Genomic DNA, 19,642 nt, shown 5'->3' on the forward strand with positions numbered 1-19,642 from the left:
TGAAATTTCAAAAACAATTGCAGCCATGGACACTGAAGTCACTCAATTAAATGTGCTCATGACCATGAGATTATATTAATTTTTATTTTAATTTAAATGAAAACACAAAAAATGCTCCAAAAAACTCTCTGGGCCTCCCAGAATACATCTATGGACCCTGATTTTGGAAACTCTGCTCTGTGGAATGATAATTCCCGAGCAGATTATAAGGCCACTCAAACTAAAGCCCTGAGCTTGAAGCTTCCGGGATGTTCCACCGCTGTTACTTGTTCACCTTGTTAAATAAGCATAAGTCATGCTATTCCCTCCAAACCCTTTCTCTTCCAATAGATCAAGTTCAAAGCACTTGATAAGCAGGTTGAAAACAAAAAGGAAACTATTATTTATTGATCACCTAATAAATGCCAACTGTTTCTGTATGCACTATCTCATTTATAGTCCCAAAGAAACTACTGAATTGTTTTCCCACTTTTACAGAACAAAAAACAAACTCAGGGAAGTTCAGTGATGCGCCTAAGGTCACACAGAAAGTGGTTGAATTATTTAAGAAATATTTTTCATTTGACAAATTTCAAACTTGAAGAAACATTGCAAGAATGGTACAAAGAAATCTATATTCTTCACCCAGAGACCCCATTTAAATTTTGCCGGTTCTTCCAGTAATGTTCTTTATGGCAAAGAATCTAATCCAAGGACACAGGCTGTACTCAATTGTGTTTCCAGTCTCTTTCTTCTGGAACTAGTCCTCAGTCTTTCCATGACCTTGACATTTTTGAAGATTATACACCTGCCATTTTGTAGAATGTCCCTCAATTTGTGTTTTTTCTGATGCTTTCTCATGATTAGACCCCAGTATGCATTTTTGACTTCAACATAATGGACGCTGTGTTCTTTTCATTGCATCTTATCAAGAGGCAGGTTGTGTCTGTTAGTTCTGTTATTGGTGGTGTTTACTTTTACCTCTTGGTTAAGATTGTGGTGTCTGCCTTGTCTCTCTACTGTAAAGTTATTTTTCTCCTTGTTATTAACAAATATTTGGTGGGGAGATTCTTTGGGAGTATATAAAATCTCATTCCACTTTCACCCACTAGTTTGGGCATCCATTGATGTTTCTTGAAAGAGTTAATTATTACTACGGTAATTCTCACTATGGTGGTTTTCTAACTCCATCATTCTTTCTGTATTTATTGGCTGACTTTCTACTTTAAGGAGGAGCGCTCTCTTCTCTTCATTCATTCATATCAGTATGGACTCACGAATTCCTACTTGCCAAATGGATTATAATCCATTACTCTCATTATTTATTTTGATGCTCAGAATGTCCCAGATTTGAACAGTGGGAGCCCCTTCAAATTGATTTTGAATCCATGTCTTCTAGATCTGGCGTTTCTTTCATTATACCATTTATATTATGTTAAATAGAGATGAAGGAAAAAAATTAATGCAAAATTAGAAAAGTAATAAAGTAGGGATAGTGCCTGGCATAAGTTAAGTACTCAGGCTTTGAAATCACAAAAATCTTGGTTAAAATCCTGGCTCTGTCTTAGCTGAATGACATTGGGCACAATGCCTTGCTGTGCCTTCACTTACTTATTCATAAACTGGAGATGATAAGATTCATGTTACTAGGTTGAAAGAATTGCAAAAGATAATGTGTTGTATTTAAGAGATGTGACACAGTGCCTGGTACACAATTAGTATGCAATAAATGGTAGCTAGATAAATAATTATGAGCCACACTCTTGTCACCTTTAAAATGGGGACAAAAATGTATCTCACAGAATTGTTAAAAAGATTAGATGAAGTAGCATATGCAAAACCATCTAGTACATGTAAGCATTAAAAAGTGTAACTATTCTTATTAAATTGTTATTTCCTGAGCTTTCGTTTCCTCATCTTTAAAAGGGCGACACTATCCACACCACAGATTTGTTGTGAAGATTAAATGGAACTACTCATGTAGAACTCCCAGCCCAGTGCCTGGTCCTGAGAACGTACACCGTACCTCGGAAGTATTGTTTTTGCAAAGCCGATTTAAGGACATCTGGAGCAGTTTTACAGGGGGAAAGGACCGCTTCACCTGAGGAAAATCACGCATGCTCTTTGCGTGCGAGTGTGTGTGTGTGTGTGTGTGCGCGCGCGCGCATGGGGGTGGGGCGGGGTGGGGGGGGCGGGGCAGTGACCATTGCTCCCCACTCTCGGCGGCCGGGTTCTTCCCGCCGCCGGCTCACTCCTCTGGACTGAGGGAGACACACCCTTCGGCGTGATTGGTTCGGGGAAGCGCCGCGACTTCGGGACGCACTCACGTGCCCTCCTCTCGCTTTTATCCGCTTGCCTCTAACGGGGCTTCCCGTCAGCCTCCCCACGACTGACTGCACTTCCTGTAATGAGAGCCCTCAGAAGTGACGTGCGAGACTGGGCGGTGGTCGCCGCGGGCTCGGCACCTCAGCCGACACGGATGCAAGCGTGGGTGTTCGTAGGTTAGTAATTCCCGCCCTAGTTTAAATCTTCCGTGTTCGTTTCAAAACCGCCTTCCGTAGTCTGCAGCCCAGCAAGTCAAAGGCCACCTTCCGTGTCTCCTTCGTCGCAAGGACGGGTGACGTCAGACCCTCAGGTCTCGGCGGACAGGCGGGCGGTGCCGGGAAAACGTCGCCGCGCGGTTGTCTCGGGGAGCTGTGAGGGGCTTGCTGCCAGCCTGGGCCGGTGCCTTCCCGTCATCCGTCACCGACGCCGCGGGCGTCCCCCAGTCCGGGACTTGACCAAATGCAGTGCGGTCGGCTCGCTGCTCTGAACACGGCTGGGTGGCGCTGGCGCCCGACTGACCCCGGGAGGAGTCCCACGCCGCCGGCGCGCGGCGGCTGCGTCTCTTCTCCCGACGGCGGCGGCGGCGCGGCTGTCCCCTCGGGGAGCCCGGGAGCCGGAGGCCGCGAGCACGCCCCCCGCGGCCCCGCGGGGCTCGGGGAGGGGCCCCAGCGAGCCGCGGCCCGGGGTCCGCGCGGCGGGCTCCTCTGCACACCGCAGGGGCCGGCTGTGTCGGTGCTGCTCCTCGACTGCCGCCACTTCTGCCGCGTCGAGTGAGCCCCGGGGGTCTCTCGGGGCGCGGCGACCTGGGACGGCGCTGGGTGACACGGTGCCCTCCCCGGCCGCAGACGGCAGGCGGAGGGCGGGGCAGTCGGCATTCCTTCTGGAAACGCCGCGAAGGGCCTGTCGGTTTTGTTTCTGTGACTCTCTCCACAACGACATCCAGCCCTGTGGCTCCCGGGTCCGTGTTTAACCCCTGGGCCTCTGTGTCTGCATCTCCTCTGAAGGGCTGGACGGGCTGCTCCGTGACGTTCCTTCCAGCTCGGACCAGACCGCTGGATGACCATCGTACTGGCTGTGTCCTCAGCCTCTCCAGGATCGCCCCCACCCCCATCGCCCTTCTTTGGCTCTTCATTACCCGTCCCCCACCCAGTGTTTCCTCCCCTTCTCTCTTTTTCTGCCCTCTCTCTCTTGCTTTTCTCGCTTTTTCCTCTCTCGCTTTTCTCTCTCTCTAGTCCCTGCTGCCCTCCCTGCCTCCTTCCCATCTTTTCTCTGCCCCGGTCACTCTTGCCTTCTCCCCCCTCCTGCCCTTGTCACTCCTTCTCCTTCCCTCTTTTCTCTGGAGAGTCTCTTCTCACCCTCTCTTCCTCATCTTTTTCTTTCTTTCGTTGAATTCAACATGCCTTATGTTTCCATTGCTGCACTCTTTAGATACAAGTGGGTCCTTGGAAGATAACTGAAGGATTGATCAAAAAAGAGGAATGAACACTTGGGATAGTTAGGCGTTTGGGCACTGAAAGTACATCATCTCAGTTTCTCTGTGTTGCCCAGATACCCTCCTCATCGTCATTGCAAATATGACTGCAGTTCTAACTCAAGAGAAGCAATTTTTCTTGGGTTTGCAGTGTTTTGGGTACCCTTCTAGAATAATCTGAGCTCCTTCCTACAGTGAAAATAGCACTTAAAAACTGGTAGTTTTATTTAGAAAACTTGAAACAAGAGAATGATCCTTGAAAGGCCCAGACCAAAACCTATACCTCTGTAAATACATCAAGTCAAAACTTCACACATTTCATCGGCTGGATTTGGGCTCTGAATGCACTGTCAGGGATGTCAGGGTTTTTGTTTGTGTGTTTGTTTGTTTTTTTCGGTGAGGAAGATTAGCCCTGAGCTAACCTCTGTTGCCAGTCCTCCTCTATTTTATATGTGGGACGCCGCCACAGCACGGCTTGATAAGCAGTGTGTGGGTCTGCGCCTGGGATCCGAACCTGTGAACCTCGGGCCACTGAAGTGGAACACACAAACTTAACCGCTACACCACCCAGCCGGCCCCCGTTTGTTATCTTCTATTCTTTCTCTGTGCTTCACAAATCTGTTTTGTATCCCTTCATTTTTAGTTAAATTATTGAAGACATCCTTTTCTAAAAGACTTCTTCTGTAGCCCAGATATCTTAGGTAGAAAAACTATAGTTTTGTTTTGAATAATGAATCCTCTGCTTACTGACTGACACACAGGCATCAGTTGGGTTTAGCAGAGTGTCTTTAGGGTGGCACCATCTTTCAGGAAACAATCATTTTTCTTTTTTCTACCCTTTCTGTGTCAGCTGAAGTGAGACTGGCCTTTTAAAATAAAACAATGTTTAGGTATAACCTTTATTTTTAAAATCACTTGTGCATATAGAACCTGTTGTTTAAAATCCTTGTCGTCTGGGACTTTATACTGTGGGCTCTTGTAAACACTTAGATCCTTTCAAGGTATCCATTCTTGTTTCTCAGGAGGAGAGACAGATTGCTAAAATCATCAATATGTTCCAATGTTGTTGCATAAGTCATCCCAGTATTTTTAAGGACATGCAAATAGACCTGTGTTTGACATGAAGGGGTGAAGGAATTGTAATGATTCCTCATTTCTACCCAATTTTTCACACAATCTTTTTCAGAAACCTCAGATAACTGTAGTATCCTAAAGGGGCTAAGGGGATATTTGGTTCAAGAGGGACCCTACCTTCCTCTCAGAATCTTGGATTCTACCCTCAAAATATACATCAGGTTTGGAATTTAACTCTTGGAAAGTAGATTTTTTTATTTTTTGGTGAGAAAGATTAGTCCTGAGCTAACGTCCTTTGCCAATCCTCCTCTTTTTTGCTGAGGAAGACTGGCCCTGGGCTAACATCCGTGCCCATCTTCCTCTACTGTATATGGGATGCCGCCACAGCATGGCTTGACAAGCGGTGCGTAGGTCCATGCCCAGGATCTGAACCTGCAAACCCCAGGCCGCTGAAGCAGAGCGTGTAAACTTAACCACTGCGCCACTGGGCTGGCCCCAAGATTTTTTACTAAAAAAGAGATTTCAGAAGTCTGATCAGGTGGTCTCCACACAGACACCGACAGGACACTTCCTGATTTGTGCAGGACCCTTGGGTAAAAAGACCACAGCTGCTCAGTCCCGGCTTAAACAACAGCGGGGACGGCTCTGAAGCCCTCCTGCTGTGGCTGACGTGGGCTTACACTGGAAAGCGTCCAGGCCCGTCAGAGCTCCAGACTCTGAGTAGCTCCATAGGGGCCGGGCGGGATGATAAATGGGCTCTTTAGTGATGTGCCCAACATCCACAAAGGCCCTTTGCACCTGAGACTCAGAAAATGTTAAAAAGTAGAACAAGCTTAGCTTCTGCAAGACAAATGAAAGTAGAAAGATGCCACGAAAAGAGCATGCACTCCTTGGGGAGATGGGGAAGGAAGAAGACACTGGAACTGCTCTCCAGGAATGGACCTCAAGAGAGGACTCGCTCAGAGTCGCTGGTGAAGGCGAGGCATCTCCTGCCGCCTGCAGCAACCTCGTGACTTCAAGGGGAGGAACAAGGTCTGTCAACTGCTGTCTTTACAGAGAGATGATCATTTTAACATCAGCAACCAACACCTCCCCTCTTTTCTCATTAGCTTCACTCTACTGGGAACATTCTATGCTCCTGAGATGGTGTTTCCATGGAGACGCAGTTGGCCAGGCCTGCTCCTTCTCCTCATTCTGATGCTCAGACAGATCAAGGCATCTTGCAGCACTTAGATGGCGATCTGTGGCTGCTGGTGCAGAAGGTAGGCTTTGTGTTATGAGAAACTTTGCCGTTCAAAAAGGAGACACCCTATAATTCCAATGATACTCAACAATTTGGATGTCCTTTTGTGGAAAGGAAATCATTACAGCTTGCATTGTCTTAAAGTCGGGCCACGGTTGGGACTGTGCATATACGGCAACATGGAGTCTGCTTTGTACTGACTCTTGATCAAGAGTCATTCAACAAACAGCCAGTAGATGGCACCATGAGCATCTGCTATCAGATCCAAGGCTGAGAATATTTATCTTCTCAAAGCTCTTCTCAAAATATTAAGCAAAACTTTGACTGAAACACAACCGTATTTGGACAAGCAGGTTTATTTTACTTTAGTGCTTTGTTATTAGAAACATACATATGTGTGTGTATATATTTTACTATCAAACCCTAAAGTTATGGAAAGTATCCTTGATGGTTAGGATGGACTGTAAACTTTTACAGTATTATTTGCAGGCAGATTTTTCAATTTCTTATTTAAGCTAACTTTTTCTTAATATGAGCTTTAGTGGTTATGCGTCATGCCATTGCTCAGTGAAACTCAGGAGAATAGTTTTAATGATTTAAACACCCCGTAAAAGAAACTCATTCATATAAGAAGATGCAAAAATGCAGTTTAATGCATTGTGTGTGTGTTTTAAAGAACAACATAAATAAATGATTTTATTCCAATGAACGCATCTATATGGAGATAAGCACACAAACACACATAGCTCTTGATCAAGGTGAACAAATACATGGATTTGGTTTACTATAGGAATGCCACCCCCACCTCGGACTCCACTCCACCTCCAAACCTGAAGGTTTCAGAGTAGGAAATGACTCTTAGGATTCAGCTGTAGGTATAGCATTTGGAAGAGAAGCTATCCCTTAACTAAACAAGCCATTGCCTTGGGTGGAAGTCTGCACAAAACCTTCAGCTGTCTCTTTGCGGGTATTCTCCTTGCTGGGTGAGCAAACAAGACGTGTGGAGTACAAACAAAAATGATAGGGCAGATTGGAGGGTCAGAGACTGAAGTCGAACGCCAAAACTGTATTTGGAAAGAAAGCAAAGTCGGGGGCCAATTATCAGAAGGGTATTAATGAGAGACACCAAATTCCAGAGGCACACATGAAGGGAGAGACCGTGGGAACATCAAGACTCAAGACGAAAGGTGCACACACAGGGTGACTAGAACTTGTGAGCAGGGGTACAAGATTAGCTTCCCAGGATGAATATTGTTTGCTTGTAATTTTGTTCCATTTGAAGATGCAAGATCTGCCTTCAAGGATGCCTCTTTGCCCTTCTTGATGGCACTCCTTTTGTGTGTGTGTGTACAGTATCGGATAGACTTACTGTTCTCTTTTTAATCACAAATATTGACTTCAATCATTAATTAGAGTTTACTCAATTTCTAGCTCTGACACAAAGTTATATCTTGCAGAAAATAAAATAATCATTCTTTGAGGTAACCTGGTATCACAGAGGAGGAGGAGTCTTGGGGATGTCCAGAGAGAGTGAGCTGCTGTTGGGTTTCCAGGGGAATTTCCATCATTTGGGGTGCAAGTTGGTTTGGGGATATCCCTCAGGAAATTGAGCGGGAGAGGAGGGCAGACAGGGACCATAGGAGGAGAGAGATCCTCATCAGGGGCCCCCGTGCCCAAGGCCTGATGTTAGCAGGGGCTGGGGGTCTCAGGTGTCACCAGGAATGCTGATCTATTGGGGAAAAGCCTTGTGCTTGTGGCGTTGGAAGCAGATTCAAATGTGGTCAGCTTCATGAGTCTCTGGATCATCCTTCTCTGAGGCAGGCACATTTTCATGAGCTCATTGACCATGGTGAACAAGGATGAAAATAGTAAAAGGGAAGCCAAGAACAAAGCCGTGTTGACTTCAGTTGAATGCGAAATATGAGGAGAAAGAAATATTCAAGTTTACCAAATGGAAACAGAAACTAGTCTGTGGGAAAAGCAGTTTTATTTTCAGTCTTCCAAGTAGATATTTCAAATGGCAAACCATAAAAAGTAATATGAAGACTATTGGGGGATTGCCTGAAACACACGAAAAGGGGCCAGGCCATTGTTCCAGCAAACAGTTAATCATGAGAGCAATATGCTTTAGTGTCCACAGGAATGTTTAAGACTTTTAAGGAGAGAAAGCACAGAGAGAAAATATACCTAATTGCTTCTAAATGGCAAAAACAAGCGAAGGCTGACTCTTTCCACTTCACAGGGGAGCTAGGGATGTTGGAAAGTCTGGGAGTTCATTCAGTTCATTCAACAAAGAAGTATTATTGTGTAGTTCTAGCTTCGGTATCAGATCTGGTTTTGAGTTGATGCTCCAACATGTACTAACGGTGTGATTTTCAGCAAGTTGCTTAACTTCTCTGAGCCTTAGTTTGACGATCACATCTACCTCAAAGATTAAACGAAAGCATATTAATTAGTAATGAATGTAGAAATACTATCATTAATAATAATAAATATTTATTGAATGTCTACTATATTCTAAACACAGCTTATCAATTTAAAATTTTTTTCATGATTATTTACGCCCCAGATGCTGGTTCAGAACTTTGTGTCATGCAGGAGAGCATGTTTTCTCCAAAGACTGAGGAAGCCAATGTGCAAGAGCTAATTTGCGAGGTCCTCCGAAGACAGACCTTATTCTTCTCCTAGCAAAAACACGGGAAAGGAAAGGATTATTACTATCATTTTGAAGAGAAAAGAAGAGATATGTTGATTTCCCATGTGTGTTTTCGTTGTTATGCTTTCTAAATTTGCTTCTGGACCCACTTCTATATTCTGAAATAAAATGCCTTATAGACACAAGCAGTTAGTGGCCCAACATCCTATGATGGAACTGCTCCTTAAGACAACTGTGTGATTGAGGAGTTCTGTATTTTCCACCACTGTCTCAAATCACAGAACAGATCAATGGTCTGGGCTTGGCTTTCTACTCTAGTCCACAGAAATAATTCATTCTTTAAAAGAGAAAGGTTGAGAGAGAGAGAGCGAGAAGAATCCAAACTAAACTAAGGTAAGGTGCTGCTACCCAGCAGAGTACATTCCATATGTGCATGCGGGCTGCTCTTCTCTCCTGTGGCCTTGGCTGTGCACCAACTCGCAGTAAAGCTAGAGGAATTAAATGAATTCTCTTGGCTGCAAGAATTATTGCTGCAGAAACTTGTTAACCTAGAGGAAGGGTAGTACCATAGTCTGTCCTGCATCTGATACAGATAGCTCCTTATGTTTGTCTAATATCTTGATTTTGTATATATTTACTATTGTAGTCTTAATTTGTAGAATTTCTATTTGGTACTTTTTCAATTCTTCTCTGTCACTTTTTTATTGTTTCCAGTTCTCCAGTGAAATTTTCAGGCTTGGCTTTTATTTCTTTGTAAAATATAAGCATAATTGTTCTGTAGTCTTCATCTGATAATTTCAATATCTCAAATGTTTAGGCCTCTCATTGTTATTTCTTCCAGTTGTCATTTGAAATTCTTGCTTTCTTGTGTGCCCGATTATTTTTACCTATGTGCTGGACACCACTTTTAGGACTACAGGCCTACCTTGTCTTATTGCACTTTGCTTTATTGCGCTTTGCAGATCTTGTGTGTTTTTTACAAATTAAAAGTTTGTGGCAACCCTGGGTCGAAAAAGTCTATTGGTGCCATTTTTCAAACAGTGTTTGCTCACTTTGTGTCTCTGTGTCACATTTTGATAGTTCTTACAATATTTCAAACTTTTTCATTATTACATTTGTTATGCTGCATCCCTTTTAGAGGTTCTAGAGGAGAATCTCCTTTTAATTAAGATATGGACATTGTTTTTTTAGATATAATGCTATTGCACACTTACTGGATTAAGGTATAATGTAAACACAAGTTTTATATGCACTGGGAAACCAAAAAATTTATGTGACTCCCTTTATTGTGGTATTTGCTTTATTGTGCTGATCTGGAACTGAACCTGCAACATCTCTGAGGTATGCCTGTACTTTGAGACCTAAAATCTATCGTCCTCTAGAGCGCATTATTTGGCTTCAACTAGAAGCCTGGGAACATTACCAGTCTGGGGACATCTTAATCTTCTTTCATGGCTTAAAGTTTTCTGAACAACCCAGATGATCCTGGCTGTAAATCCTTACGAAGATTAGGCTACTTCCAGTTCATCCTTACCCTGATCTGAAAGTAAGAGAGAGCTTATCAGAGTCTTTGCCTTTGGCAGGCCCAAGGCTTTTACTTTCATCCTTTCCATCCTCTGAAGCCCACTCAAAGCACAGCCTCGTTACAAAACCATTTCTTATGCATGAGCAAATGTCCTCAGGGCCAGGCAGCTTTGAATCCTGGGCTTACTTCTGGGGTCTTGTCTTCACCTGGATTTTGGCCCAGTAATTCTTCACTATTGTGTTAGCTCTCTGATGTTTTTAAGAAGATCCTCCTGCTCTTTTAGTTCTCTTTAGTGAGAAGATTGGTCTAACGACTTAGTTCTGCCATGTTTGGAGGATTGCTAGTACTCTGCTCTGTAAATAATGGAATTCTGAAAATGAGTATGAATATGAGCTCAATTCAGAAAATGAAAACTAACTACAAGTTAAGAGTCCTATGAGTGTCACGGCAGAGGGGGTGTGAAGGGGGGATTCTTCTTCTGCATGTAGCTTCTCAACAGTGTACAATTTTGGAGTCCTTTTTCAAATAGAATTTGGAGGCACCCTTTAAAAAATCTTTAAATGTATTAGTTAGTTTTGCTGTGCAATAATCAGCCAAAATACATCAGTGACTTGCAGTGATAAGCAGGTGACTCTTGCATGGTCTATGTGTTGTCTAGGGTGCAGGTGGACTTCAGGTCTGCTCTTCATGTCTATTCTAGCCCGCAAGCTGGAGGAACAGCTGTTAACTTGGGCATGTTCTTCCCGTGGCAGAAGTCAGAAGCTCCCAGAGGGGTGAGTGGAAACAAAGGATGACTTTTAAGGCCTCAGCCTTAAACAGGATGACAGGAACTGGTGTCCTGTCACTCCAGCCTTCATTCTACTGACTAAAGTAAGTCATATATCCAAGTCCGACTTTCATGGGATGGGAAGGGCATCTGATAAATATTCTAATCTACCGTACGTAGGTGTTCCAATTAACTGCAGGATGCTATGAGGTAGTGGTGATTATGAGTTAGCAAGCGTTTGGTACAGATTTGGTGATATGAATCCGTGCTTTCAAGTACTAACATTCAGTGAACTTGTTTCTATAAGTTTTCTTAAAGCCCTACATAGTGCTGGTAACTGGACATTTCCACATCTACTCCTACTTGCTAACAAGTATCTCAAAATGACTAGAAAATCATTAACAAACATTTAAAAAGTATTCCATACCCTAATACACATGGCAAATAGTAAATATGATCTTAATAATGTTGAAAATTCTTAACATGTAATTTTATTCTTTCAATTCAGTTTTTATTTCTGCTTTTATATACTTTAATATACAAGATGTCTAGGGCCGGCCCCCTGGCTTAGCGGTTGAGTGTGTGCGCTCCTCTGCTGGCAGCCTGGGTTCGGATCCTGGGCGTGCACCGATGCACCACTTCTCCGGCCATGCTGAGGCCGCGTCCCACGTACAGCAACTAGAAGGATGTGCAGCTATGACATACAGCTATCTACTGGGGCTTTAGGGGAAAAAAATAAATAAAATTATTAAAAAAAAAAAAGATGTCTATTTTATTCTCTGAACATTCTTTCTTCTTTTTTTAAGAAAATAGATTACTATTCTTATGTCATGAAGGCTTTATCTTTCTTAGGATATCAATGACAATTTTTGACCTTTTTTTTTACTGTGTAGTCATTTCCTCTACATTGTTTTCTTCTCTTTGTTTGATTGGACCTCTGTCTTTTCCATCAGAGGATGTCTTCAAATGCCTGGTGACCCTTATTGTCTGCTCATTTTTAATATTTGAGCTTTAAAAAGCTGATTGGAGGGGCTGGCCTGGTGGCATAGTGGTTAAGTTTGCACACTCCGCTTTCGCGCCTGGGGTTCAAGAGTTTGGATCCTGGGCACGGACCTATACACCCCTTGTCAAGCCATGCTGTGGCGGCATCCCACATACAAGAAATAGAGGAAGACTGGCACAGATGTTAGCTCAGGGCCAATCTTCCTCAAGCAAATAGAGGAGGATTGGCAACAGATGTTAGCTCAGGGCCAATCTTCCTCACCATCCCCCCCCAAAAAAAGAAACAGGGCTGATTGGAACCTTGTGGGTTTGGGAGGGGCTTGGAGTACGTGGATGTTAGTTGGCTGGGCCATTTGGTTGAGAATTTTTCTCTTAGGCTAATTGCATGACCTAGAGAAGACTCTGCAAATCTCCTGTCTGGATATCAGGGTTCTGGAAGCTCAATGGGAAAAGAAGGCTGGGTGGTTTCAACATAAAGAATGTCACTGCTCACTTAATCCTTGTGTTTCCAGCATGATACCTTTACCCTCAACTGAGCCTGGTGTCTTGCAGTCTAGAAAACCCCCATCTTACTCTCTATAGAAATTGTACCTCATGTCTTCTGCTGGGTGGAAGAAGGGCAGTTGACCAACTGCATGGACTGGAATAGAGTGGTCTGGTGAGGAGTTAATTATTTCTCAAACAGATTTCCAACAGATCCTGCTGTTTCTAGCTCCATCCTCACCCCTACTACCAGAGATCTTGTACCACTCATATCTGAGCCTTTTGTGGGTCCCCAGTATAATTCAGGTTGCTTGTCAGCATTCTTAGTTGTTGGCTTAGGATTTAGCTCTTAAGTTTGCTAAATGCATTTCCACTTGTCCATCAGCTTTCTAGCTTCCAAAATGTTGTTATTGTTGTTTCTCTCTCCTCTTTATACCTGTGGTATATGATTTATAATTTTATTTATTTATTTATTTTCCCCAAAGCCCCAGTAGATAGTTGTATGTCATAGCTGCACAACCTTCTAGTTGCTGTATGGGGGATGCGGCCTCAGCGTGGCCAGAGAAGTGGTGCATTGGTGCGCGCCCAGGATCTGAACCCGGGCCACCAGCAGCGGAGTGCGAGCACTTAACTGCTAAGCCACGGGGCCGGCCCTGTGGTACATGATTTTAAAAAGTTTCTTTATTGTTGTTTTAGCTGGGTTTTGGGAGACAGTAAAAGGCTATTACCATCTTTAACCAGAAGCCTACTTTGCTTTTCTAGATGAAATTTATTCTGCTTCAACTCCTAATCTGTGTGACTGGCCATGAATTTGTTCTCAGTCATTTAGGAGGCTTCTTTTTTCATGCCATGTTATCAGACAGGAATCCTGGTTTCAAGCAGTAACAGAAAGTGGGGACAGGCAGCAATCTGGGAGCACTCTGTCTTTACACTCGCTCCCTATGCTGCCCCGTGCAGATGTCTCATACTAGTCTCTGCCCTCTGTCTCTTCAGCCGTGATGCTCTGGCCATGCTTAGAGATGCTTCTCCCACTGTAGACTCAGCACCTCATAGCCATCCCTCTATCAGTGGTGCAACCTCAGCCGCTTCGTCCTCCATCTATTCCCCAGTCTCACAGAAACTCAAACTCCCTGAAGATCTCAACTCCATCACTTCCACCTCAGGGGCTCCCCAGGTTAATCATCAGTGTGAGTAAATGACAGAAACCACTCCTTATTCCCCGCCTTCCATCTCTCACTGCACCACATCACCATCCTCCCCGTCACTCTGGTACCTAGTCATGTCACCATCTTCTCTGTCACTCTGGTACCTAGTCACGTCACCATCCTCTCCGTCACTCTGGCGCCTAGTCACGTCACCATCCTCTCCATCACTCTGGTATCTAGTCACATCAGCATCCTCTCCATCACTCTGGTACCTAGTCACGTCACCATCCTCTCCATCACTCTGGTACCTAGTCACATCACCATCCTCTCCATCGCTCTGGTACCTAATTACTTGCTGGCTTTCACTGCAGCTATGGGGGTTAGGGGTTAGAATTAAGCCTCTATATTGATGCGAAGTAGAGCAAGTATATTGTTGGAATCCCATTTGAGGGGATCCACTTCGCATACACCCATCCTCTATTACCTGTTTCTCAGTTCTCCAGTCTTAAAAACTGTGCAATCTCTCATTCATAGGTAGAAAAACAAGGCTGATGACAGTTGTGAGTATTGGTATGTTAACCTTCAATGCAGTTAAATATATATGTTTATTTACATTGATGATTCTGAATTGAATGAGATAAATCACTCAAGAGATTTATTCAAACCATCTCTTTTCCAATTCTAGAATAACCTCCAAGGGATATGGTCCCCAGGTGGAAGAACTCTGTCATAGAATGTTGCTGTTATTGATGAGGTACATTATATCCCTCAGGTATTTTAGGTTAGAAAAATCTTGAGAACCATTGCTTCTAAGTGACTCACTTATTGAGGTTTGAGAGGATGGTGTTCTTTTAGCTCGGAACAACTTGGTTTCAAAATACATGGGAAAAGTTTCATTTATTTAAGTGATCAGAAAACTTCCAATTAAAATAGCCTTGAGGTACCTTTCTAAATTGGTAAATTGTAAAATTTACAAATATGTTTTACAAATGTAATAAAACTGGGTAGATTTCTGTGCAGATTAGTAAAATTTTCTAGGAAATGATATGACACTGTATCATCAAGAATCATGGTATAATACCCCCAGTATTGACTATAATTTTGGAGTATTTACCGTGTGTCAGAATTACGTGAATAAGATCCTCCCGACAATCCTGAGACAATAGGTGCCTTCGTTGTCATTTTACAGGTAGGAAGCAGACATTCAGAAAGGCTGGATGACATGTCTCAGGTCATATACTGACGGAGCTGGGATTTGAACTCAGGGATATCAGATTGCAAATCCCGTGTTTTTAACCCTCTTTGTATACTTTAACTTTTTGTCCCAGTAACCATACTCTAATGTAACCCAAGGAAGCAATTCTTTGGAAAAAAGCTATATAGACACAGATGTTTATAGCAGTGGATTGTATAATAGCAAATATTTGGAAGCCACCTTCATTTCTCACAATAGGAGAATGGTTGGGGGAACCATGAGACCTTTGCTCAATGGAATATTATGTAATCACTGAATCAGATCATTAGGCTGTTTTTGTAAAAATATGGAAAGATGTTTACAATTATATAATTTTTAAAAGATTGAATGTGAGATGTTGTTTACCACCAAGATTTCAACTGTGAAAATATATGTATGCATAAAAACAAGGACCTAAAGTTACAAAAAAAGAAAATAGTTTTCAGGCATGGGATTATGTGTATTTTTTCCCCCGAAATTAAAACAGATTATTATTGAATAGGACACAAAAAAACCAGTTTTAGTTTTTCTGCCTCAATTAGCAGCAATTCATAAAAATGGCAGCAAAGCAAAATAAACTCTTGGTAGTAATTATTGCATAGATGTACCTCTTTGGGAAATATTAAGAACTGCAGGATTTCACAAGATTGGTAATTATCTGTTCATATGTGTATCTCCTTCACAAGACTTCTGGTTTCTGGAGTAAGGAGAATCCTATCTTTATAGTGGACTTAGCATCCATTCTCCTTTTTCCTGACGACAGCACCCTAATGTCCTATCTCCATTCTTACTCCATGTAGTTGGTGAGGAGCTGACTCCACTTCTGGCTTTGGGGATTGCCAAGTAGCCCAGGGCTAACCAATCAGAACATTGCATTACTTTGGTCATAGTGAATGTGGTAGGTGAGGATATGGAACCCAATCAGAGCAATAAACCTCAATTTCAGAACTTTTGCCAAAACAACGTTAAGAGAAAATCTCCCTTTCCACTGAAGTTGTAAAGAGAAAATCTCCCTTTCCACTGAAGTTGTAGAGAAGATGGGCTGTCTGCCTGGAGTACTGGTAGGTGTCTTGCCATCATGAGGGCAGAGTTTGCAGGAGAATGAAGATAACACTGACAAAAATAGGGTCAAAGATAGAGAGAACAAATCCTAAGGATATTGTCAGAATTCCTAGACCCATCTGTGTCTGATGTTAGAATACTCTTCACTTTTATGAGCCAATGAAACATCTTTTTTTTAAGCTGAGTGAGTTTCTGTCTTTTGCATCTAAGAGATTTATAGAATGTTACTTATTTCTTTTTAGGGAAAAAGGAAGCGTAGGAGGATGAGGAGGATGAAGAATGGTGGAGCAGAGGTTTGGGGTTAGGATGCAATCACAAGGTTGGAAATGAATGTTGGGGCCAGACTGTAGAGTGGTTTGAAGGTCAAACCACTGTGGCTGGCGTAACTAGCATCAAAGAGCCCAAGTGATGTTTCTAAGGATTAGCCTTTCAATCAGGTCCATTGTAAACTAACCCAAGCGAAACCAGTGACCTGAGGCTATTCTTAGCATAGCTGTCAACCTAAGAGAGCTCTCTTGGAACCAAAGTTTACTAGGTTGCCAATAGTTTTGTTTCCCTTTGAACTTGCCCTATATTTGAATCAAATGGTTAATCAAGTGACCACTAATATGATGCATCGAAAGTCATCCTTACAAAAATCCTGTAGCTTAACAGGCCTTGTGCAGACGAAACAAGAACTGCAGCCTGTTTCAACCCAACCTTATCAAAAGCAAGGCAGGGGCATCCGTATTGCAAAGGCAGGAGGGGAAGAGAATTCCTCGGGGCAGGGATCAAGTCACCTTTCAGTGGGTGAGTTGATTCTCTCTTGCAAGTGAAAATATTTTCTGTAAGAGAAATTGGATGTAAATTTTTTGTTGTAAAATTATATCTCAAATATGCCTGTGGCCACTAGTCAAAGGATTTTTATTCTAACTCTTACTTTATAAGTGAAAATCTGAGGTACAGTCTCTTATACCATTTACTCAAGACATTTAGAGAAATTGTTTCTTTTTTTTAAGGAAAAAATTTAGTTTAATCCTTCTGCACTATGAATTTTGTCTTTTTGGATGACTGGGTCCTACTGGCAATATAGATGCTTAAATAACAGTAGCTCAGATATCTTAGAAGAGATTGTAAAACGTTCAACATCTTAATTTAAACCCAAGGTTTATTAAATATTTGCTTCACATTGTATATAAGGCATTTTTCTCCCTCTGCCCCAACCCCCCGAGTCAATTTCACACAGGACATAATTTTTAGAGCTTCTGATTCACTTCATTCTTCCCCTCACAGCTATATGGAGGTGTGGAGTGGTGTAGAACCCGGGTTTAAGGGTGAGGCATAGTTCAGGTTTAGGCTCCACAAAACAGCTGCAGTGTGATCTGGAGGGATTTCTCACCCCTGACCTTCCTCATCTGAGAAATGAGGCCAATGCCACTCACTTCAGGGCCCGGACGGTCACACGAAACATCTGTTGCACAAACGAGCGCTAGATGAATCTTAACTAATGGTATTATCACACAAAATAAAAGGTCCGACTTTTCTGTAGATTCTTCCTTCTACTGCAAGGGCTCTGAAAAAGGAGAGGAAGTATTTTGAGGCTCAGAAGTTTTCTGGACCTCTCAGTTCTGCTTAGGAGATATGACATCTACCTTCAAGAGAGAACTGAGTGCATGTCCTAAAGATATTGTTTTAAAAAAATTGGATATAAATTAAATTTTTTGTTGTAAAATTGTATTTCTAGTATGCCTGTGGCTGCTAGTCGAAGGATTTTTATGCTGACTCCTATTGTAAAAAGCAGAGTGATGGACTGTCCATAGTCAAATCCGTATCTTCACCATCCCCTCCTGGGTCTCCTTCACATCCCATTTCCCAGAATCCCCTTCTCCATTTGGTTCTGGATTTGAGTCTGCCAGTGTGAGGCCCAAAGGCGAGGTCTGGAAGGGAAAAGAGAAGGAGCGGCCATTGCTCTTCAGAGTAGTTTCAGGCAGGCGTGCGAGCAAAGAACACATGAATGGTTCCCAGCTGCTCCTAAGTGAGCGCCAGCTCATCTCCTGCTCCTGTACTCTAAGTGGGTGATGCAGTTGGTGGTGGCTTTTTGAAAATCCTTTGCTCTGGTGCAGGCTGAGATGGTCAGAAAGGCTTCTGGAAGAGCTCTTGAGAACCACCACACAGTGCTACAGCCTGAGATCACGGGCAATGGCCTCCTAACCTTTGTTCCTCAGCCCTGCCAACAGCTGTGTAGGCCTCTACTTCCATCTAGAAAAGCCATCCCTGCCTGGAATACACAGAATGGCTTCTGTTTCCCTGATCAAACCCTGACTGAAATTGGCAACATGGTATCTTGAACACTAAACTTGGGGTCAAAAGACCTTATATATTATGGCCATTCCATACCAGCCCATATCATCAGCCTGTATCACCTAAATCATTCTTTTTAAAGCAACTTTTGATTTTCCATTTTGTGGGCGTATCATAATTCATTTAACCCATCCCCTGTGGAAAGACAGTTTATCGTTTCTAGTTTTTCTCTGTTGTAACACCAATGAACATCCTTGTCCCACACCTTGCACACTGTGTGAGCATAGCTATAGGATACAGTCCTGGAAGTAAAATTGCTGTGTCCCAAAATAGTTGTAGCAGTGCCAACAACAGTGTATGATTTTCAGTTTTGTCCTTTAGAAGCCATCTGTGTGATTGGATAAATTAACTAAATAATCCGAGTTTTACTTTCTTTATCAGAAACCCTCTTTTTCTAAGAAAGATGTTATTTATATCCAAGGCAGTAATAATAATAGTCAGAGCACAAGTGTTGAAACCCATGTTCTTTCTGAAGGACCACATTAGAAACATGATGAAAATATTGTCCATATTTTATATGTTAAAAACACAAATTGTTTAAGGGCGGTTGATTGGGCTTTCAATAAAATAAATCAGAAAGGATGCCATCACCACGTGTTAGCTGGGAAACGAAGAGGCCGCGAGGCGAGACCTGCTTGTTTCGTGCCTCCTCTCTGTGATGCCAGGACCCCGTGGGAGGGTCGTGTTTGTATTTGTGGCCGGATATATATTTGTGTGGGAAGCAAGAAATGCTTGTAGCACTATTATCAAGTTCAGAAGTTTTGTGTTGTTCTTCTTTGTAACTAGTATCAACACATATAGCTTCCATAATGAAATTTGTCCCTTTATTTGTTTTTATGAATGAAACGTTGTTTTGAGTGAACCGTTGCTGTGTGTTCATTTCAGAGTATCTTTGCTGTGGCCAAATATGTGAAGGAAGAGCCTTGATCTAGAAGGGGAAGGTGGGAGTGAATGGATTCCCCTCTGTCCACCTTTCCCTCATCCCTGGATCTGGTTTGTGGATCTCTTTCTTTGGGGAATGGTTTGGTGGTACTGAGATGGGAAGAGATGAGAATAATTAAAAGAAATGGCTACTTGAAGAAATGGTTCACATGGTTTAAGGTGTGAACCATTCCTAAAATGGAATTACAAATGGAATTTTAACATGTAAACCCAGGATCAATGGGAAATCAACCCAGAAAAAAAAATGTGTTGTAAGTAAAAGAAAAAAAAACACCCCAAAACTGGGCTTGGAAGCAGATATATCTCACTTCACGGTTTACAATTTGTGCGACTTTAGGCAAATAGGTGTCCTCATCTTTACAACAGGGTGATAATCCCACCCTCACAAGGATGCT

At 42.7% G+C, this 19,642-nt stretch overlaps 1 long non-coding RNA gene across 3 annotated transcripts in view; it reads left to right on the forward strand.

Annotated features, from left to right (window-relative positions):
• The first annotated feature begins 2,212 nt into the window (after nucleotides 1-2,212).
• Nucleotides 2,213-19,642, forward strand: part of LOC147914678 (uncharacterized) — a 42,008-nt gene continuing 24,578 nt past the window's right edge. For 2 of the 3 annotated variants that reach the window (XR_015554911.1, XR_015554913.1), the window contains exon 1: nucleotides 2,213-2,480. This is a non-coding gene — a long non-coding RNA (uncharacterized LOC147914678). Of the gene's footprint in view, nucleotides 2,481-10,973; nucleotides 11,144-19,642 lie in introns of all 3 variants that reach the window. The other variant, XR_015554912.1, reaches the window with a different exon arrangement.

This window comes from Ceratotherium simum, chromosome 17 (assembly GCF_057802395.1).
Source record: "Ceratotherium simum simum isolate JZ-2026a chromosome 17, ASM5780239v1, whole genome shotgun sequence".
NCBI lineage: Eukaryota > Metazoa > Chordata > Mammalia > Perissodactyla > Rhinocerotidae > Ceratotherium > Ceratotherium simum.